We start from the raw sequence: 24,056 nt of genomic DNA, 5'->3' as shown, positions 1-24,056 counted from the left end.
CCCTTTCTATACATGTAAGGCACCCATAAGGTAGGCCGTAGGTAGCCCTATGGGCAGGGTGCAGTGCATAATAAAGCTAGGACATGTTGTGATGTGTTTTACATGTCCTAACAACGAATTACTACAAAATTTGTTTTTCACTGTTGCAAGGCCTATCCCTCTCATAGGTTAACATGGGGACTGCCTTTAAATATTCTTAAAGTACAGCTTCCCTCTAAGAGAAGATAGACATATGGAGATTTTGGGTCTCTGAACTCACAATTTAAAAATAGATCTTTCAGTGAAGATTGTTTAGGGTAGATTGTTAGTTTGAAAATGCCACTTTTAGAAAGTAGGCATTTTTGTGCTTAAACCATTCTGTGACTCTGCCTGTTTGTGGATTCCATGTCTGGGTCAGACTGACAGTTGGGCTGTTTGCACCTCTCTCTAGACAGTGACACAACGGGAGCTGCGGTGCAGCCTGCATATCCTGATGAGCCATCTGGGCTAGAGTGGAGGGAGGAATGGTCACTTACACCTGAACGGACTGTGCCTGCCCTCACACAATGCAGTCTCCAACCCCCGGCGCGTGTCTGGCACCTAGTCTGGGCAAGGCAGGATCATGCAACAACAGAGACTTCTCCTTGAAGTTGAGCAACTTCAAATGCAGAAAGGGGTATAAGTGGTGGACCCAAAGCCCTAGACTCTAGATTTATTCAAGATTTTCTTCTGGAACCAAGAGAAACCTCTGCCAAGGAGAAGACCTGAAGAGCTGAGAGAAGTGCTGGCCCTGCCTGTTACTGTGCTTTGCTGGGCTATCCTGCAGTTGCTGCCTCTGCCTGTAAAAAGGGACAAACACTGGACTTTGTGGTATATTTCTGCTTGAGATGAATCTCCAAGGGCTTGGACTGAGCTTTCCCCTGTTCTGAAGTCTCAGGGTCATGAAAGACTTCCTCTACCAGCATCTGAACTCGCTGTTGAGATTCCAGCCCTGCCAAGTGCTGCCTAATCCAGTCCCTGGGCCCTTGAAAGTAGAAGCTGGTGGAAAATCAAGAAGATCCAAGGAAACTGACTTTGGACGACTCAAGACTGACGCCGCTGCCAAAACCCGTGATGCCACCTGCAATCGAAGCCGTGGTCCTGGCTGGAGTGTGACGGCCCGCAGGCCCGACGCTGCTGCTGCAGCCTCGCTGACGTCCACAACTCAGTATAAGTTCCCACACCACATTGTGACCGCCGGACATCGAACTGCCGGAAGTGCGTGGATGCAACACTTCACACTGACTCCGCCTCACCTCCACTGCTCCACAGCAAGGACAAATACCTCTTCGTGATAGCTACGCTGCCTCACTCCGAAGCACTAGAACCGACAGCACCTCAGATTGAGCGACGCCTTGATCCTCTACTCCGTACACCGGCTTGTTTCCTCATTTTCACAAGGTACTGTACCTGGGAGTCCGTGTGACTCCGTGGCTGGCACCATTGGTGTTGGAGTGTTGGGAACTACTCCGTCATGACACTGTGATATCACTAATTCGAAGCATTTGTGTTTCTAAGCACTATATTGAAGTTTAATCTTAAAAAGTTCATAACTTTGCCTTTGTACGTTGGATTTTTATCGTTTTGGTCCTGTTTTACTCAGATAAGTAAAGGCTACTTTTCTAACCTGGTGTTGAGTCACTTTGTAGTGTTTTTACAGTATTACTGTGTGTGAACGTACAGATATTTTACACATTGTCTCTGTGCTAAACCTTTCTGCTCGTGCCAATCTTCCAAGGGGGTGACCGGGGGTTAACCAGGTATGTTTCTCCTTTGCCCTGTCCAGAGTGAGGTTCCTCGCTTGGACAGGGGGCAACCTGACTGCCAATCAAAGGCTCCATTTCTAACAGCTGGTAAGTAGGAGGGCACCCCTAACCAATGGGGTACAGGGTGAATCCCTATGTGATGACAACTTCCTGAGAATGATAGCATATTTTCGTCCCTGAAAGCACTGTTTCACAAAAATCCAAATTGGAGAAAATCTCACCTGGAGGTTCCTCTGTCGCTAATCCAACCCGCAGGTGTGGCTAACTTTTACCTACACTCACCTTCCAGCCCTCTCCTAATCCAATTACAGAGGTTCCCATCCAGCTGAGGATGCACTCCAGGAAGTAGGGGTGGGCCTAGGTCTTCACTATCTTCTCTTTGAAGACCACTTTGGTTACCCAGCCCCCTTCCTGTACTTGCATCTGCAGCAGCAGTTCTCCGCCCACATGATGGTCTCTTTGTTTCAGCCCAGGCCACTTCACATCTTAACAGAGCAGCTTGGCTCAGTCTGTCAAAGGCTGACCAATCAGGTCATGACAAGGCTGATTTATGTAACTTTAGAGAACAATTCTAAAATGATTTTCCTGCAATAGTCATAAATATTCCAACCTTGGCAAGTTGTTGGATGTATTGCAACTATTAGTTTGACACTTCAAATAACTGTTAGCTCATTTCTGTCAAATGTTAGACTGCATTCAACTCTAATAAAGCCTGCTCATGTTATCCTATGGAGCTCTCAGTGATACAATGTAGAAAAATGAAATTGGCCGTTTTCCCCTCACCAGGGCACATACAACATATTTTTTGTTTAATATTACAATGCACCATAGCCTTGGGGAAACAAGGGTAGAAGTTAGGGGTGACACGTAAGGAAAAATAGGGTAGTTTAAGACTTTTGAAGTATTTTTAATTCCAGAGTAGACTTTGGACATATTTGTATTGTAAAAGCAGTCTGCAATGCAGGGCACAATGACTGCAGGCAACACAGCAGTGTACGTTTAAGTGGATTAAAGCTACAGACCCTCTAAATGTACATACCCTATCAGATACTAGGGGCTTACAGCTAGGCTGTCAGAAACCAATGATAATTATACCAAATTACCACACTCCATTTATACAGAACACTGGTCCTGGGCCTGGTTAGAAGAGCACAGGGCACAATCGGAGTTCGAAGTGGCAGGGACACAACAAAAAGCTCCATTTACTCACAATTATGTAGATGTATCATGGTGGTGGTATTGCATAGGATGGGTGATATCTAAATTTGCAATGATGGGTATGTTGAAATGTTATCTTAGTTCTTTGTAGATATGATGATGGGTGTGATGTGTTAATATGGTATTGTATTGGCATATTGGTTTGGGTGTGTTTATGTATGGTGTCATTTGTGTATATGCATGACGGTGGATGTGTTGGCAAATGATGTTGTGTATGTTGGAATGTGATGTGTGTGGTGTGTACATCTGATGTTCAATGTGCCAGCTTATGGTGGTGGTTGGGGGCATATCAAGGTGGATGAGTTGTTCCATCATGCTGATTGTTTTTGGCTTATGAGGTTTGTTGTGTTGAAGTATAATATATTTTGTGTGGACATATGATTTTGGGTGTTAGTAAATGAGATGACTTTGTTGGGCTATGATTTTCTATGTGTGGACATATGATGGTATATGTAGGGGCACATGATGGTGTTTATGTGGACACATGGGTGCCTTCACTGCCTAGGTGTATGATTTTGTGTGTTTTGCCATATAATGAAAACCTGTTGTGTGTTTGATATTGGCTGTCTGGGTATATGGTGAAAAGTCTTTTGATGTCTGATATTGGTTGTATGGACCTATGATGAAAGATGTATTGGTGTATGGTGGTGGGTGTATTAGGATTTGATGTTGGTTTTGTTGCTGTATGATGGTACTTGCTGTTGGCTTATAATGTTGGATGTGAGGACCTATGATGGTGGGTGTTTTGGAATATGATGTTGTTCCTGATGAAGTACAATGGTTGGTGTGTCTATATGTAACTTCTGACTCCCTGTGAGCCTTGTGTGCCACTCTGCCCTGCAGTCTTTCTGTGCCTCCTATGTCTCTGTAGCCCATGTGTGTCATCCAACCATTGGCTCTGCAGCCCTTCTGTTGATGAAACCTTTCTGTGTTCTGCCTACCCTCATATTTCCATCCACACTGTGTGTTGCCCTGCACCACCTCAGCAGCCCCTCTATGTGTCTATAACACTTATAGTCCATACATTGACCACTGCTTCTTATGCAGCCCTTCTGTGTACCACTGTGCCAAACTGCTGAGAAAGGTTATTGAGGTCACTCCTGCAGAGCCTCGCCCCTCAAGACACACTTGTAGTCACCATTTCTCATCAGCCATGACTCCTACAGAGTCTACTCTTCTTTAATCAGCTTGGCTCTTTTGGAGTCTTGAACATTCTCCTTCTTTTGTGTCATTAACGCAAGTAAACAGGAGGACAACACTTGACCCTCAGAGAGTTCCAGTCTCTGGATGCCAATAGGATTTAAGTGACATTGAGCTTTTGAAACCTTGTGTGAGTTCTCTTCTTTCAGCAGGGTTCAGAAGTTAAAAGGACAGGATTATTCTTTTATGAGACTCATCTTCAGATAGAGTGTTCCCACCTCCGAGAATTTTCTGAGGAGGTGGTGTTTGAGATGCAAGATTTATCTTGTGTACTAGACAGTAAGCAAATCTACCTTACAATCCTGACAAGTTTCTTGCAGGCCCCCCACCTCCTTCAGCAGCACTTTCCATTGTCCACACTGTAAAAGTACCTAGTATCACAAATGTTCAACATGACAGGACTCAGCGGTCACCAGACAGGCAAATATTCACTTCTTAGTCACTTCCCTAGTGTGGTGGGAACCTGACTGTCTAGGATTGCCCTGGGCTAAACAGGTGGATCCATCCCTTCTCTAAGTCAAATGAGCCAAAGTTTAAAGTGTAAAGCTGCCCTTAGTTTTGAGAACTGTTTCTGTCAACTCCAAGATAACTAATCTCTGCCAAGTGGTCAGCAGTTCCCAACCATTTACCATTGACACTTGAGTCAGCCATTTAGTCTCCCTGCATAGTTTAACTCTGAAGGTGTGTTAGGTTGTAAAACTGTTTTTTAGCCAGTTCTGGCTCAGGGAGAATAAAATACATTTTTTCAAAGTTACTTTTCTGCATAAGTTATTGAATATCTGATTTCAGTATTGCCAGATTTGAAAAACTCAGCAGGAAATAACGTTTAAGCTTTTTTCTAGTCCACCTAGGCTTATTAGAATAAAAAGCTAGCCAAGGCCACACAGTGAAATAGTCTTTGTGCTTTATTTTCTGTAAGGGCACTCAAACTCCCATATTTAGTAGTCCCCATTTGTAGGAAGTTGGCTCTGTATATACTATCTCAAAAAGAGAGAAAGTGTGCGCAGAGTCCAAGGGTTCCCCTTAGAGATTGATAGTGGCAAAATTAGATAATACTAATGCTCTATTTTGTGATAGTGTGGTCGAGCAGTACGCTTATCAGAGGGTAGTGTTAAGCATTTGTTGTACACACACTGGCAATAAATGAGAACACACACCCAAAGACTTAACTCCAGGCCATTAGGTTTTTATATAGAAAAATATGATTTTCCTAATTTATTTTAGAACCACAAGCTTCAGAATTCAAGTAAATACATAAATTGTAAGGTACTTGGTATAGGTAAGTATGGAACATTTAATTAAAGCAGTAATGTACACAGTTTTGGCAAAAATGATAATAAGCTATTTTAAAAGTGGACACTGCAAAAATCAACAGTTCCTGGGGGAGGTAAGTACAAGTTAGTTTAGCAGGTAAGTAAAACACTTACAAGTTCATTCTCTGGGGCATAGTCAGCCCACCGTTGGGGGTTCAAGTCACCCCCAAACACCCAGCACCAGCAACACAGGGCCGGTCAGGTGCAGAGGTCAAAGTAGGGCCCAAATAACATAGGAGACTAGGGGTGCTCCGGTTCCAGTCTGCTAGCAGGTAAGTACCTGTGTCCTTGGGGAGCAAAACAGGGGGGTTTTGTAGAGCACTGGGGGGTCACAAACAGGCACACAAAATACACCCTTAGCGGCACAGTGGCGGCCGGGTGCCGTGTGCAAAGTAGGTGCTGGGTTTTAGATAGAAATCAATGGAGAGACCCGGGAGTCACTCTGGCGATGCAGGCAGGGCACAGGGGTCTTCTCGGGCTAGCCACCGACTGGGAAAGGTCACTCCTGCACCGGTAGTTGGTTTCTCTCGGTCCTTGGGGCTGCGGGTGCAGTGTTTCTCCCAAGCATCGGGTTCTTTGTTACTGGGCAGTCACGGTCAAGGGGAGCCTCTGGATTCTTTCATGCAGGAGTTGCCGTGGGGTGCAGGGAGATAGTCTCAGGGTGTCTACATTGTGGGAGTCGCCTGGGGGTCCTTGCTGCAGTAATGGTTCTTCTGGACATGAGCGGGGGCACCAGGTGCAGAGTGTTGGGGACTTACACTTGCAGTGTGAGGCTGGAGTCCCTTTAAAGATGGTTTCTTCTTGGATGTTCAGACAAAGCCGCTATCCTCTGGAGTTTCTTGGTCCTTTGGGTTGCAGGGCAGTCCTCTGAGTTGGCAGAGTTCGCTGGTCCTGCTGGATGCGTCGCTGTTTCAGGTTCATTGAGTCTGGAGACAGGCCAGTCGGGCTGGGGCCAAGGCAGTTGTTGTCTCAGTCGTCTCTGCAGGGTTTTCAGGTCAGCAGTCCTTCTTCCTCTTTAGGTCATCAAGAATCTGTTTTCCTGGGCTCAGGGTCACCCCTAAATACTTAATTTAGGGGTGTGTTTGGGGCTGGAGGGCAGCAGCCAATGGCTACTGTCCCTGAGGGTGGCTACACCCTCCTTGTGCTTCCTCCCTTTGGGGCTGGGGGCACATCCCTAATCCTATTGGGGGAAATCCTCCCAAGCAAGATGGATGATTTTCTAAGGAAGGGGTCACCTCAGCTCAGGACACCTTAGAGGCTGTCCTGGCTGGAGGGTGACTCCTCCTTGTTTTTCTCACTATCTCCTCTGGACTTGCAGCCAAAAGTTAGGGCTGTGTCATGGGGGCGGGCATCTCCACTAGCTGGAGTGCCCTGGTGCACTGTAACACCAGGCTTGAGCCTTTGAGGCTCACCTCCAGCTGTTACAGTTCCTGCAGGGGGAGGTGTGAAGCACCTCCACCCAGTACAGTCTTTGTTCCTGGCCACGGAGTGCACACAGGCACTCACCCCATGTGGCCAGAAACCCATCTGGATGAGGCAGGTTGGCAGAAACTGGTCAGCCTAGCACTAGTGGTTGGGCTAGTATACATGGGGCATCTCTAAGATGTGCTCTGTGTGCATTTCTCAATAAATCCCACACTGACATCAGTGTGGATTTATTGTGCTGAGAAGTTTGATACCAAACTTCCCAGTATTCAGTGTAGCCATTATGGAACTGTGGAGTTCGTGTTTGACCAACTCCCAGACCATATACTCTTTATGGCTACCCTGCACTTACAATGTCTAAGAATTGGCTATGCCCCCACCTGTGGTATAGTGCACCCTGCCACAGGCAGTGGGTTGGGGGCATGGCACTCTGAGGGGAGTGCCAATGTCGACTTAGTCTTTTTCTCCTCTCCAGCACACACAATCTGTGAAGCAGTGTGCATGTGCTGAGTGAGGGGTCTCCAGGGTGTCATAATACATGCTGCACCCCTTAGAGACCATCCCTGACGGCAGGGCCCTTGGTACTAGGGGTCCCATGTACAAGGGACTTATCTGTGTGCCAGGGCTGTGCCGATTGTAGAAATAAAGGTACAGTTTAGGGAAAGAACACTGGTGCTGGGGCTTGGTTAGCAGGGTCCCATCACACTTTCAATCATAATTAGCATCAACAAAAGGCAAAAGGTTAGGGGGTAACCATGCCAACACTGGCATTTTCCTACACCAGTGTTATATAATAGGATATTTCCCTGAGTGCCTATATGGCACACTTTATGGATGATGTATGAATATATAAATAATCCTTTGCCTACATGAAAAGGGCATTTTTCCCTCTCATTTGTCAGTGCAGTACTTTTAAAATGTAGCCTATCCTGATCATAGTAATACTCCTATCAGAAATGTATACTTCTCACATATATGAGAGGTGTACACTGCAACCCACATATGACACTTGACTCCCTTGGCCACAGGCATAATCCAGGCATCATTTACAATGGGCCTATAGGCAACGTAAATAGGCCAAATAGGGAGTTCCAATGTACATGCACATGTTTTAGGGGGGAGCAAGGATAATTGTCTACTCTTTAGTAGAGATAAGGTGCACAGGATGGAGTCCTAAAACCAGCACAAATAAAAATCTATCTGGGATGACCATTCGGAAAAGTCAGATTTTCTACACTAAAAAAGAGGAAATTGTGGCATAAATGACCACCCCCTGAATATTAATTATCTATCTTCCCGAAGGTACGTAAATTGACAAACTTAATTCATACTAGTAACGTCTGTTATGTATAATGCTTAGACACGCAGAAATGTGACATGCATTGCTATAAAAATAGTTGTTTCTAAACTTGCCACGGATCTAAACAGGCGAAGGTATTTGTTTAATAAAGCTGAAGGGTTCACTGTGTGGCTTCTGTAAAAGTAAAATACGATGCAATGCATTATTTGGAATCATGTATTAATGCTATGAGATAAAAAGTACACTGTGATGACTTCATCTGGGCTCTGTACGCCACATCTGGGGACTTCTAAGTAGTGAACAGCATGGCTAATGTCACTAAACAGTGTATTTCCAGTAGTTTGTTCATGCAGAGACCAGTATTATGAATGGCCTGTAAAAATCCTCGTCATCTCCCCGCCTCAGAATTGAAGTTAAAGGGTGCCCTGGTATATATGGTGATAGTAAAATAACAATTATGAGATTTTGGGGAATAATGGGGCATATTTATACTCCATTTGCGCCGAATTTGCGTCGTTTTTTTCGACGCAAAACTAACTCCATATTTATACTTTGGCGTTAGACGCGTCTAGCGCCAAAGTTCATGGAGTTAGCGTCATTTTTTTGCGTGAACACCTTCCTTGCGTTAATGATATGCAAGGTAGGCGTTCCCGTCTTAAAAAATGACTCCGATGCATATGCGTTGGATTTATACTCCCGGGCAAAAATGACGCCCGGGAGTGGGCGGGTCTTAAAAACCCGCATTAGCGCCGGATTTTAGCGCCTGGGTCAGGGCAGGCGTTAAGGGACCTGTGGGCTCAGAATGAGCCCAGAGGTGCCCTCCCCTGCCCCCAGGGACACCCCCTGCCACCCTTGCCCACCCCAGGAGGACACCCAAGGATGGAGGGACCCACCCCAGGGACATTAAGGTAAGTCCAGGTAGGTATTTTTTTATATATTTTTTTGTGGCATAGGGGGGCCTGATTTGTGCCCCCCTACATGCCACTATGCCCAATGACCATGCCCAGGGGACAGAAGTCCCCTGGGCATGGCCATTGGGCAAGGGGGCATGACTCCTGTCTTTGCTAAGACAGGAGTCATTTCAATGGGGGATGGGCGTCGTAAAAAAATGGCGCAAATCGGGTTGTGGTGATTTTTTTGCCTCAGCCTAACTTGCACCATTTGTGGACTCCCATACGCCATTTTCCCCCTACGCCGGTGCTGCCTGGTGTACGTCGTTTTTTTTAACGCACACCAGACAGCGCCGGTGGCTAACGCCGGCTAACTTCATTCAATAAATACGGCGCCCGCATGGCGCTTCAGAATGTCGTTAGCCGGTGCTATTTTTTTTGACGCAAAACTGCGTTGGCGCAGTTTTGCGTCAAAAAGTATAAATATGGGCCAATATGTGGGAACAGTGTTTGTGCGCTGATTCCAGCATGCTTTTTCCTAGTGGTTCACACAGGGATTTTGTTGCATTCTGTGTGGAACACAAAAATCTCGTGCGCTCGGTAACATGTTACTAAGGTCATCATAATGTGAGGTCTGATGTGGCCCCCTTGTTCATAATTAACGTTTGAAAGAATAGTGGGAAACCTGTGTTTTATAACCTTACAATATGTCTGCTCAGGTACAAAAACTATTACCAGTATGTTGCTTATTATGATTTTTAGAAAACGAATGTCAGAGCAGAAAAACACATCTTTATCACCTAACAGTCTTTTCAATCTCTCATCACTTTCTCTTTCAATTCCTATTCAATTTCCATTTCCATTCAACTACCTAATAATTGCCTTTTGTTAAGCTTCAATGTGTTTCAATTTATATTCTGCTAGACGGATTACCTATGTTCTGTGTGTCTTCATTTACATGAGAAGCTGTTTCTGACGGCATTGGAAATCTTCCTCTAAAGAAAATAAGCACAGTAACTATGTATCGGTCCGGGGCATAATAACCAAGAAATAACCATTTGTTCAAACATGAGGTGAGAGTGTCTTTTTCAGATTCTTATTTAAAATGACTTTTCCACTTTCCAAACTTTCAGTTGGCACTAAATGGTTTGCATTTAAACGAGATGCTCATTTCTGCAAATAATATGGATATAGAATTTCTATTGCATTGTGTAAGTGTGGGAGTGATATGTAAAGTGCCCACGTATACTGCTCATATTGTTGGAGAATTTTAAAATGCCCTCCTAATAGATAGAAAACAATTTGCTTTTGTGCGCAATCTCTTTTGGGCTAAAAGTTCTTCAAAGTAGGTAATATACTAAGAGATACCCGAGTCTCTGGTTAACTGGAAGCCTGCCCTCAGAACGAACTGTGACAGCTATACAGTAACACTACAAGGCATTGCTATACATTTGAAAGTACGTTCAAATCACACAATTATTTTGTACTCCAGTTCAGATAACTTATGTACCATGGGGCATATTTACGAAGGGTGTTGCGTAGCTCTTGTACCATGCAATGGTGCAAGTGCAAGCAAGCCCAAAATGATATTTATGAAGCCACACAAGTCCTTCTTGCGTGGCCTTGAGTGGCTTCATAAATCACAAGTAAAGCAACACAGAGCAAATCACTGTGTTGCCTTACTCTGCCACAGTGAGGTTTTCCATGGGTCTCCCACACAACATCCATGGATTTTGATGCATTCACAGATTTACTAGAAGTGGTAGACTTGGGAATACGCCAAAACCTACATCTTAATAGTTTTTTCCTCCTTCTATGTGATCTTTCTCTTTCTATGATTCATTTCACAGATATGGGTCCCACTTTGTGCCCTCTGCTATGTATACTGCTGCCTAACAACTGTGTAACATTGGTATGTGGACATGAACATTGGCATTGCTATATTTCCGAAAGGTTGCAATTACACATTTGTAAAAGTACAGACTGACTCCAGATTGATTTGTGATTCAAAGGTGTTTCTTTCTGTGCTAATAAGTAGAGGGGGGTGTGCAATGGGCTGGGGTGATGGTGGAGGAATGTCCATGGTAGAGTTCAGTCTCTTGGTCTCACAGGTGCATTGTCCAAGGGGGCATAGGAAGTGGAGTGGTTCCAGGTCAAGGTTGTCAGGGTGACAAAGTGGGACAAAGGATGCCAATCAGGACAGTCTTATTTCCTGGGGGGTGGGGATCTTGGCACTGTTCTCTGTCTTGTTCCTGGATCTCAGGGACCGTTTGTGGGCTGGTTCTCCTTCTGCAGTGGGTGGGGTGCTGGTGGCCTGTTGTTCCTGTGGCGGGGCCTCCTGTCCACTAGCATCGGCAGAGGTGGAGGTCTGTTCATCGTTCAGGCTAGTGTCAGGGGCCCGTTTGTGTGCCACTGTGTCCCTCATGGTGTTGGCCAGGTTTGCCAGCACCCCTGCAATGGTGACCAGGGTGGTGTTGATCGACTTCAAGTCGTCCCTGATCCCAAGGTAGTGTTCCTCCTGCAGCCGCTGGGTCGCCTGAAACTTGGCCAGTACCGTGCCCATGGTCTCCTGGGAATGATGGTATTGTCGTAGTTTGGACTCTTGCTCTGGGCAAGACTGCTGGTCTCAGGATGACAGTACTTTAGTTTGTAGGAGACTAAGGGGGTCATTCCGACCCTGGCGGGCAGAGACCGCCAGAAGACCGCACCGCGGTCAAATGACCGCGGAGGTCATTCTGACTTTCCCGCTGGGCGGGCGGGTGACCGCCAAATGGCCGCCCGCCCGCCCAGCGGGAAAGCCCCAGCAACGATGAAGCCAGCTCCGAATGGAGCCGGCGGAGTTGCTGGTGTGCGACGGGTGCAGTGGCACACGTCGCGATTTTCAGTGTCTGCTAGGCAGACACTGAAAATCATTATGGGGCCCTGTTAGGGGGCCCCTGCACTGCCCATGCCTGTGGCATGGGCAGTGCAGGGGCCCCCAGGGGCCCCACGACACCCGTTCCCGCCATCTTGTTCCTGGCGGTTTTTACCTCCAGGACCAGGATGGCGGGAAGGGGGTCGGAATCCCCATGGCGGTGCTGCGAGCAGCACCGCCATGGAGGATTCTTTGGGGCAGGGGTAAACCGGCGGGAAACCGCCGGTTGCCCTTTTCTGACCGCGGCTTTACCGCCATGGTCCGAATTGCCCATGAAGCACCGCCAGCGTGTTGGCGGTGCTTCCTCCGTCCCCGGCCCTGGCAGTCCATGACCGCCAGGGTCGGAATGAGGCCCTAAGTCTCTTCCTACAACTATTTGTAACTGTTGTCCAAACCTTACCGGCTTACTAGCAGTACCTCACCATAACATAATAGTAAAAGGTGATTTGTAGCAGTCGCTTACACATGGACTCAAAATACAATATCTCAGGGTTGTCGTGGTTAAACGGAAATTACCCTTTTCTCACAGATTTATTATGTCTCATACAAACAAAGGCAATAACACAGATGCAGTAAAGTTATAATAGTTTTTATTCAACATAACTGCAATTTGTGATAAGTTGCATGAACTGCAATGATTAGGATAATGAATATACCAAGCAAAAGTATTGTAAAGAGGAGAGTCATTGTTATAAAGACCCCCACCATTATGCAATATATGAAAGAAATATATGTATATGTAAAAGATGGAATAAGCCCTAATACCCTAAGGAGAGTAGGTCTAACTTCCTACCTAAAAAGGAAGAGCTGGGTTTGTTAAACCTAATCTGCCAAAACCGTGTCCATGAGAGGAGCCCCCAACCCTTGTTACCTTGGAATGAGGTCTCTATCTCAGACTCCGCAGGGACACGAAGACTGGATCAGTGTCAAGATGACTGCAGCATCGGTATCAGCGATGGTGGCGATGCCCTCTGGTCGGAATCCCTCTGATTATCTGTCTAAAAGTGTGTTGTATTTATACAGATCTACAAGGTCCCCTGACATAAGTGTTATTCATAACAATAGATAACAGGCATGCTTGGGACGGCAATTAATATCAACAATCCCTCGAAAGTATAGAGAGGGAAAATCCCTAAGTGTGAATGCCTACTGTATGTTTGTCTTTCGTGCTTGATCTTGACGCCTTGGCGCAGTGACACTGATAATAGAACCCATAACAAGTGGCATAACTATAAACAAGGCCGCCATTTTAAAGGAAATAAATAATTAAATGGACTAAGCCAGAGCAAGCTAAGTAGGTTAAAAGTCACTGGGTGACGGGGGCACGAGTTTACAAGCCTACGGCTAAGCTAACTCCTGTTAACCCGTTAAAACAAACTAGGATTCACTACACCCTCCCCACTGCCGTAACAGGTATGATGAAGGTAAAGAAAAACCCAATCGCTAAAAAGCTGCTACTGAACTAAAAAGCCCAAAAACTTAACAAAAAATAAATGCTGTGTTTATAAAATTCGTTTAAAAAAAAAACATTTCAGAGACTTTAATATCAACCATGACAAGTATAGCAAACTTTTAGTATAATTGCTTTTTTAAATTTAGAATCGGGAACTGGCAAGCGAATTCATCAAATTATGTGCTATATGCAGGATCATGAAGAATGTCATCGAAGTCACCATTCAAGGATCTCAAAAATGAGTCAACATCGTCAGAAGTGAAATCGAGAGCTGGACGGGCAAACGGATCCACAGAGCAGAAGTGAGCCATAGTCATCGGTGTATCGACACTCGCTGTAGCGTCCTCATCCATGTTAGATCGAATAACAGAAGGCTCATAGGTGGCCTCGCGGAGCAACCTCAGTCTCAAGGGGCATGATCCTGTATGAACCCTCATCGGGGACATCAGCAGTTCGTGGTCCACAGGAGATGTCAGTGCAACAGCAAGACGGACCATAGGCAGATCTTCAAAGAGACACCATATGCAGCGGAACACCGGTTGGCCGCACCACAGTAGAGGCCGGAATGACAATGACCAGTCAAATTCCAGTTCCACCAGCAAAGGTGTACCGAAGATCCGAACCATGCGTTGACGGGAGCGGCTCCATTGCTCTGTGTCGCTGGAAAAAGACAACCACCGCGAATCAGAAAGAATAGCAGTAGTAGTCCGCCAATTAAAGCCAAAATAATTGGAAAGCCACCAAACACACTGCAAAAGAGTGAATGGATGGCTGATGGGATGACTCCGAAGACAGTCTGGAATATGGACACGAAACCAGACCAAACAGCCTTAAAGAAATGAACAATCCCAGTTGTGCTTGAAGCATTGAATATTCTGGACACCAACTCTCCAAAGTGTTTGGGGAAATCGGTATTTAAAAGGGATTGTATCTCGGCTGATGATCTCGCAACCTGGAGATCATACGTCTCTTTTGCGGATGTCAAGGCGACCTGTTTTGAAACAATAGCGCCTTCAGTCTACTCAACTTGTCATAGTTCACATTAATAGTATCAATGTGGGGCCACATTTCAGATACTTGTATCTCTCGTGTGGGGGGAAACAAAACATGGCCACAACACGTAACGACCTTCGTGACTGAGATTGCGTAGGCAATTCCAGGTCGCAAGCCGCAACAGTTGTCATCGCTCTGAAGAACATAACTCCCATTAGAAAGAACATGAAACACTGAACGAATCAAGGGGACGGGAGTACCCTTCAGAAAACAGGCCAAATTCGCAACCCCCGCATTGCAAAGACAGTGAAGAGACACCTGTTTGCATATCATGGAATGACGAACAGTAGTCTCACATTCACTTCCGCTAAGAAAGACCTCTTGTTTGCCGTTCAGACATCGACACTCAAAGGGCAACTCCCACTCTTCTTTAATAAAGCTATCTCCTAGCCGTTCATATCGTCCCACTGCAAGATGTCTCAGGCAGCTTGAGAAACGAAACGTTGAAAACGGTAAATTAATAATGCTGTGTAAGAGCCAGATAGTTGAAGGACTCTCTGCTACCGTGAAGGGCAACTTATCTAATTTTTCTACTTGAAGCAAGGTGAAACGAGCCTCTCTTTTAACCATTGTCACTTGTTCCCTGGAAAAATTAAAAGCAGCGAATAGCTCACTCCCATTAAGGTATTTCCATGGAATGTGGCCACTTTTCAGCGTCTGTAATGCCCAACTCAGCTGCATGATGGAACGCAGCTGTGTTTGCCCATGATATAACCGAGAAAAATCAGTCTGAGTGATATCAATAGCAGATGACACTATATTTGACAGGGAATAAATCCTGTTGGATAGAGTGTTCATGCCATTGTCGACAACAGCCAATGTTTTTTCCAAATTTTCTTTATCAAGTTGCCGTAAACGTGCAGCAGTCTCAATTTGAGAAAGTTTCCAAATTTCATTATACATGGCATATAAAAACCGTTTCGAGCGTTGCTTTCTAGGACCTAATAGGAAATCTTGTAGGTCTATACTGTCAGAAAGAGTATTCAGGTGTTGTTTCACCACTGTTAAGGTGTTCGTTTGTACCCATTGTTGGCACAGCTTGCCCACACTGTAAGTTGTAATTATACCAGCATGCTGACCTGACAAAAAGTGAGGGTCTGGTCTATGAATGGAAAAACCCTCTGAAGAGTTCAAAAACCGCCTTTGACACTCATCAGTATCGGTGGGCCATACCAACCATCCCCCGGGACTGGAAAGGGAAGAATTATAGTTAACAGCCTTAACCAATGCATCCAGCCTTTCCTCAGAAACATTTAGAATGTGTTGCCAATCTTTCAACTTTATCGGTGTAGGGATACTGGGTGTGTTTAGATCCTTTATTTTAGCTAATCCCAGACATGATGTCTGCTCAACAGTGTCATTTAAAAAAATCATTTGCACAGGAATTAAGCAAGCTCGAAACAAAGCCTCCCTACCCTGTATCTGCCAATCTTGCGTCCCCCATACACTCTTCAAATCGATAGTGTTCTTCCAATATTCATAACCCTCAATCAAAAGTCGGGAAACAAAGGGATCTGAATAAATCAGTTTTGTATCTGTTAGCAACAGTTTTCTAATGTGTGTCTTAGGTAATTTAAAATAATAAGATTCAGCTTTCGTTGTATCATGCCCAGAAAAGTATGTGAATTTGTCACTGTAATACTTTGGACTCCCCACCCGTGGTGTTGAACAATGTTCCCATTGTGTGTAGTTAAAAAGAGGCCTATATCTAGTTGCACGGTGCAGGTAGTGATGTCCCCAATTATTATAGCAGAACATTTCACCATAATTCATTGTAAAATCATATACATCATCACTTCCAAAAGCGGAGTAGTCCTTCATTTCAGTTAGCATGGAATCCACTGTTTGGACATCCCAATCATCAGAGACAACATTAGGTGTAATAACATCAGACATAGAAATTTTGAACACGTATGGTATTTGAATTATCTCTGTAGGCCCGTATATATCGAGCGGAACTTTGTCCCAAATAATCCCATCAGAAATTGGAATAGCTGTAATATTGACAGGGGACAAATCACATCGGACCTTATGTGATGAATGATGCGGTGTTAAAATTACATCAACAGGCTCCACTGAGGAGCGATCAGCAATATAGTGACCATTAATTAGTAAAAAGAAAACAGTCACAAAACCAATCCATAAAAACAATGCAATAAATGTCAAACAGAACCAGAGATAGTTCCATGGATATATCAAATAGTTCTTTTTAAGCCATTGATAGAACTTGCTACCTCTGGAAAGTTTGTCAGCCTCAGTTGAGGATGAATCTGAAGAAAAATCATCAATGTCCACAAAATAGCCAGAGGAAGTCTCCGCAAACACAGGACTCATCGAATTCCCATCCACTGTTCGTGGAGGTTCATGATAGATGACGTTACCAGCCGTGGAAGTGTTCGTGTAAAATACAGCCAAATCCTGTAGCGGTGTGTTCTCCGAAGTTGTTACAGGAACCAACAAAAGTTCTTTTTCCGCCCTCCCCATGGTCGAGGAAGTGTCTGGAACGGCAGCTGACATAGTTGCATAGTCAGTAGTAGCAATGGTCATCCTACTATGTAGAGGGATGTCCTGTTGGGTAGTGAGAGGGGATCGGGAACCACCCAAGGGACCTCCTGGTCTACTGTGAAGAATCGGCCACATGGTGTAATTTGATGTCATCAATGGAGATGAATCTGTTCGATTTGGAACCAGACAATGGCGGAAGGATGACAGTCCTGGTGCCTTTTATCCCCAAGACCCGTACAGGTGATCTGTACGCTGGACCAAACTCTTTTTTCACAGCGATCTTCTCACGAACCAGATCCCCAACGTTAGGAATCCAGCCAGTCGAAGTTTTCGCCAAATCCCTTATTCCCAAGGTGGCAGCGCTCGCAGATGATTTATCATCATGGAATTGTTGAAGCTCCTGTAAAACAGCGAGACGTTCGTTTATGTCAAATGGTGTTTCTGCTGCCACCATACCAGGGGCATCAAGATCGGGAACATACATAGTTGTCCCAAAGAGAACCTCATATGGAGACTTTCCCCTCAAGGACCGTCTTGGCAGATTATTCAGTGCTCTCTGGACCCCATATAGGTGATGTAACCAACAGCGGCCTGAACCTAATACTCGAGCTGTTAAGGACTGCTTTAGATCACGATTCCGCCTCTCCACGACCGAATTTCCCTCGGGATGGTATGGTGAGGAGTAATGGAGTTCAACACCCATCGTCCTCATGGTGTCCCTGAAAGCCTTAGAGGCAAATGCAGGGCCCTGGTCCGAATGGAATGCTGCAACCGCATATGTACCGATAAAGATCAGCAAATCTTTTATAACAGTACGGGCGTCAGCCGACCGCTGTGGCCATACCCACAGGAATCTAGAACAGGAATCTACAGCCACTAAAATGTATTTGTATGCACCATCAGGTTGCAAGGGACCACAGTGGTCCAGGTACACACAATGGAGTGGCTTGTCTGACATTAAGAGAGATGTCTGCGGAGGGCGTCTGATATTTGAGCCCTTAATCTGCTGACAAATGTCACAGCAAAGGACATACTGTTTAGTCCGTCTGCATAGACCAGGCCACCAATACCGTTGTTGTAGAATGGTGATAGTGGCCTGTATACCAGCATGTGCAGAAGCGACACCCGCATGTGCAGCTGTAATCAGTTCCAATCTTTGATCTTCATTTGGGATCATTCGATCACCAACATCAGGAATTGTTGCAAAAGCAACATTCTGTGCACTGATATGATATGTATAGTTCGTAGGGTATCCTTTCGGAAGGGGCTTGCCTGCAGCCGAGGCTTTAACGGCAATTAGTATTTCATTGTCCAACCTCGTCCGAGAACGAGTCACTGCAGCCACAGAAGCCGTAGCTACTGAAGCATTGGCTGCTTCGTCAGCCAATGTATTACCAGCAACATGTATTCCTACACGTTGGTGCCCCAATGTATGAACTACATGGACACATGGCAGCTTATCCTTACGATCAGCCACCCTTCCCCACAATATTTTGTGTTTAATGGTGTTCCCTTTAGAATCTCTAAACCCGTTCAGTATCCAATGATTAAGATATTCATTGTATGACTGGACGCAGTAATACGAATCACAGACAATCAGTCTGTGTTCCTGGCTCTGAATGTTCGAGCGCTAGAATAAGAGCCTTAAGCTCGGCCAACTGGGCTGTGCAGTCCCCTAAGGTCTGAGTGTACGTGTTATGAGGATGAAAAACTCCGTCTTCCATTACCCCGCACACGGCTGCGCAAGCTGCTGAGTATTGATGTTTAGTACCCACAGCCGGTTGTGCCGATCCGTCAGTGTAAATGATGGTATCATAACTGTCTATTGGCAATATGTGTAAGGGAGCGGGGTACTCCTGTTCATACTGGAGAAATTCTTGTGTCTGAAGTCTTGGGTCAAACACATAATCAACATCAGTGGCGGTCAGAGATGTTGCCCATTGAATCCAGCGTGGATGCAATGCCTTAGCGTTAGGAACGCTCGCTTTAGTGACAGCCTCTAAGGCCGGAACCGGGGAGACAACAACAATGCGTTTCCCCTGGGCAAGCGGTCTCTCCTTTATAACGGCAATCTGAACTGCCGTCAGAATTTTTTCAGTAGGAGCAAAACGTTTCTCTGCATTGGAGTATAAATGTGATTTGTATGCTATTGGCAGCGTGTCACCCTCATTAAAGGTGACATAGGTAAATCCTAGGGCACCAGCTATTATTCTGATGACCACATTTGTTTTATTGTCCCGTGTGTACAAGTGTCTAGCTTCTAGCATGTCTCGTTGTATGTCCCTTAGGATGTGTGTGTGTTCAATTGTCCATCGCCTGCTAGAATAATTGGGCTGAATTAAGTCATATAGTGGCTTTACGCGTTCAGCATAATCTGGAATATATGTTCTGCCAAAATTAAAGAAACCCAGTAATGACTGCAATTTCTTAAGCGTGTTCGGAGGCTGTAGCTGAGCACACTTCTCTAGGAAGTGCGGGGCCAGGCTCTTCCCCTCGTTCGATAGTTCATATCCTAGGAACAATACACTAAGAAAGGCTATCTTGCTTTTCTTAAAATAAAATTTATATCTGAAGGCGGCAAATCCCAAAATTATCCGATCGACCCTGGCAAGATGAATGTCAAGGGTGTCATCAGTGAGATAGATATCATCCACATATGATAATGCCTCGGAATCAAGCTCCTGTAAGATTGATGTGACACGGGCCGAAAACAGTCCTGGGCTGTTTTTATAGCCTTGTGGTAAACGACAAAAGCGTTTTTCTGAGAACCATAGGAAAATGCACTTAGGTCTCTACTTTCATGTGCTAAATTCTGGCAGAAAAAAACATTAGATATATCCAATGTAGTTTTGTATTTTTTACGCACTATATTATTGATTAGCGCTGTGCTGTGTGAATTTTGTATAGCATAAGTGCGTGCATGACTATTCAAGTGCCTATAATCAACCACTATTCTATATGAATGATCAGGTTTCGCAACGGGAAATAGCGGATTATTCATTGCCGATGTACAGGGCTTAATTACTCCCTGGTATTCAATTTGTGACAGTATCTCCGTCACTGGAGCTTTTGCTTCATGTTTAACAGGGTATTGTGGCTGCGGGTGTGGTGTAGACCGAACGGGAATAATATGACAAGGAGAGTCCTTGTCCCATCCTACATGATTACGGTATAATGCAGGTGCCTGTGCTAAAGCCCATTCAGCAGCATAGGCTTGTTTGTCAGTCTCCGGAACAAGATCGGAGAAAGAAGGCAAAATGACATCTTCCCCATGTGGGAGCATGCGGACATGTTCAGGTGGCCAATCTCTCTCGGCCAACAGGATATCACTAGTAAGTTCATCCCAAAATATTACACTAATAATGCGTTCCACGTCTCCCTCTATCTGAATTGTTAAATCAAAAACCCGATCGGGTGGGAGTACGCGGCCATCCGCTGTTTCAACTGCGATGTAATCGCTAGTTGCTGTCGCATCCAGATGATCTTTCAGACTCTGGCGACATATCGTGACCTCTGCCGCGCTGTCCAACAGAGTCACTGCCCACCTCTTGTTCCTCAACAGTGTTCTCAATACTACCGGCATTTTTAATGGTCAGTGCAGCCACTTTCTTCTTTTTAAATTGTGGCTTTTGTTGAGGAGTCTTTTCTTCTTTTTTAACAGTAGACTGTGGCGAGTCTTTCTTTTCTTTCACGTATTCCGGACGTCGATCTTGACGGCCCCCTCTCTCGCTACGTCTATCCGGTGTGTCCTGAAAGGCATGAGAAGGACGTGAATCAGTATATCTGTCTGGAGTTCTAATGTTATCCCTATTTCTGAGATTATACCTCCTTTCGGAGTACTCCGGATGAGGAGAATCAGCTCTTTTGTTTCTCCTATCCTTGAAATCTTTTTGTTTTTCCCAGCGCTTCTTAGAGCCCTCTTGTGCCTGCTTTGTACCTTCCTTATGGGTGGTAGTCGGTATGTCCAATTTTTTGGGTTTGGCTCCCAAACCATCCCGTCCTATACTAGTATAGGTATCCGAGATTATTTTCGGTAGCTGTCTCTCTTGTTCCATATTTGGAGTTTCCCGGAGACGCTGGCGTATTGCCAGTGCCTCGCTTCCCCTTTAATATTACTTAGTATTATCGAAGAGACGTCCTCAAAGTTACGCTTCAATTTCATCCCCAGATCCAGGGCCGGCGCGGCCCCATGTTCATTTTGTATTTGTTTTAACACTTCCGGTAAATTGGCAAGTGTAGGGGTACCATGTGTGGTAGTATAAACGGCAGCGAAGACTGTACCCCATGTGGCACATTCATCCACCGAGGGAACCATCCCAAACGGCAAGCACATAGTGAGCAATCTATGTTTGTCCTGCGGCCCCGTATGGGGGAACACAGCTTCCAGCTGATTTGTTTTCTGGGCAATCCAGAACGGTATTTTTTCCCGTTCCGTGGGCACTTTACCCATAATGGTATGTACTGTTTGTGGATTAATCCCGGTAGCCAATTGATATCCACCAGCTACTGGTGGTGCTGGACGCGCTGGAGTAGTATTCAATGTTCGCATCACGAACTGAACCAATCGTCTATAAAATGCCACTAATTCATTATATAATATTCGCAAATCTGCGATCGGCATATTCTGGATGCCTGGGTGAGGTGTATATGTTGCAAACATAGGCCATGTAGGTCCCTCATTACCTAAAGGACCTAGCCTCACCCGTCTTAGTACATGTGGTAGGGCGCCTTCAAACCAGTTCTGGTGTTCTTGATATGTGAGCGATATTTCATGATACTGGTATGCTTCATATCTTACGGGCACGTCCGCAATGTCATATGTGTGAAATGTGTGCGTCCGTTGGTCAGCCTCAGGAAAAGCAACCAAACAGTAAAATGTTTCTGTTTGGTATGCTTCACTCGCTTCTACAATCAGAGTAACGTCCCCGCCCTCTGCCATAAGGCCATGTGCTATTAAATGTTGTGTAAGTGCATTTCTAGCATTTGCAGGAATGTCTATGGTATCGGCCATATTTGTTTTAGAGAAACGGAACACCAAAATAGGTAACGTTTTTCCTTTTGTGAGTTCGAGCTCGAACAACCTACAGCCTAAGCAGGTGTTACCTGTTTGGCTGAGGAGGATTCTCCCAAAGACCACGGACGTCTCCGTATAATGGTACTGAGGGTACCTGTTGTCTGTGAGACTGTGATAGTCAGGGTATCCGTAAATTAGTGCCTAAACACCATCGTTGGTGGCGCTATGTCGTAGTTTGGACTCTTGCTCTGGGCAAGACTGCTGGTCTCAGGATGACAGTACTTTAGTTTGTAGGAGACTAAGGGGGTCATTCCAACCCTGGCGGTCGGTGTTAAAGCAGCGGCCAACCCGCCAACAGGCAGGCGGTCAAAAAAATGGAATTCTGACCCTGGCGGGAACCGCCAACACAGCCCGCCACTTTAACACTCCGACCGCCACGGCGGGGCAAACAAACAGCGCGGCGGTCACTGCCAACAGACAGGCGGCAGACAATGTACCGCCCACCCTATCACGACCCACCAATCCGCCACCTTTTCCGGGGCGGGAGCCCCGCTGATAAAAAAACGGCGGAAACAGATCACGAACAGGAAAACGCTCACCTCCATACACTCCACGAGGAATCTGGACAGCATGGAACCCGAATTAAACATCCTACCAGCGATTGTCTACCTGCTCCTCTACCAGGAGCACGAACGCCGATGCAGGAGACAACGGTGAGTACTGCACCTACGACACAGGGGAGGGGGGAGGAGAAAAGATTACGGGCACACACATACGCGACACCCCCCCCCCAAATCCCCACACACCAATGCAGAGCAACAAGTCAGATTTACACCCCCCAAACCCCCCGGAATAATTCAAAGACAAAATAAAATGATCATTAAAATAGAAGTATATTAAAGCATATTTGAACTTAAGTGAAATATTAGTTTATTAAAACAAATAAATCACAACATGAAGAATATGAACATAGTCCAAAAGTCCGGCACATATTGGCTACATGCCATTGTCCGTGGGCCAATGTGCATAAACACATGGGCAAAGCCCACACACGAAACCCAATTCCATTGGAGAGAACACTGCTGGGGCATCAGATAATAAAACCACAGGCACCTCAGGGGGAAGGGAAGGGGGGGCACCTCAGCCACATGAGTCTACGACGCCAGATCCACGAGGGGCCTCCATGCCCACTGTACCATCCTGGGGAGTGCAAAGCCACAGTCTCACAAGTCTTTTCAGTGGGTGGATTGCCCACTGTACCATCCTGGGGAGTGCAAAGCCACAGTCTCACAAGTCTCTACAGTGGGTGGATTGCCCACTGTACCATCCTGGGGAGTGCAAAGCCACAGTCTCACAAGTCTCTACAGTGGGTGGATTGCCCACTGTACCATCCTGGGGAGTGAAAAGCCACAGTCTCACAAGTCTTTTCAGTGGGTGGATTACCCACTGTACCATCCTGGGGAGTGCAAAGCCACAGTCCATCTGGTGGATTACAGACTCCACTGGTTATGGAGGAGGCATGGTGCCCAGAGTGCTTCGTGAAGCCCTGCCCGACACAGATCCGGCCCTGCCAATGGGCCAGCGGTGCTTGAGATGAAGGCCCCAGCGGAGCGGTGCTTGAGAGGAAGGGCCCAGCGGAGCGGTGCAGAGACGGCGGGGCCCAGCGGAGCGGTGCTTGAGATGAAGGGCCCAGCGGAGCGGTGCTTGAGATGAAGGGCCCAGCGGAGCTGTGCTTGAGATGAAGGGCCCAGCGGAGCAGTGCTTGAGATGAAGGGCCCAGCGGAGCGGTGCTTGAGAGGAAGGGCCCAGCAGAGCGGTGCCTGACAGGAGACGGCGGGGCCCAGCGGAGCGGTGATTGAGATGAAGGGCCCAGCGGAGCGGTGCTTGAGAGGAAGGGCCCAGCGGAGCGGTGCTTGAGATGAAGGGCCCAGCGGAGCGGTGCTTGAGATGAAGGGCCCAGCGGAGCGGTGCTTGAGAGGAAGGGCCC

This window comes from Pleurodeles waltl, chromosome 1_1, assembly GCF_031143425.1.
Source record: "Pleurodeles waltl isolate 20211129_DDA chromosome 1_1, aPleWal1.hap1.20221129, whole genome shotgun sequence".
Taxonomy (NCBI): domain Eukaryota; kingdom Metazoa; phylum Chordata; class Amphibia; order Caudata; family Salamandridae; genus Pleurodeles; species Pleurodeles waltl.
Note: the sequence above shows the minus strand (reverse complement) of the source record.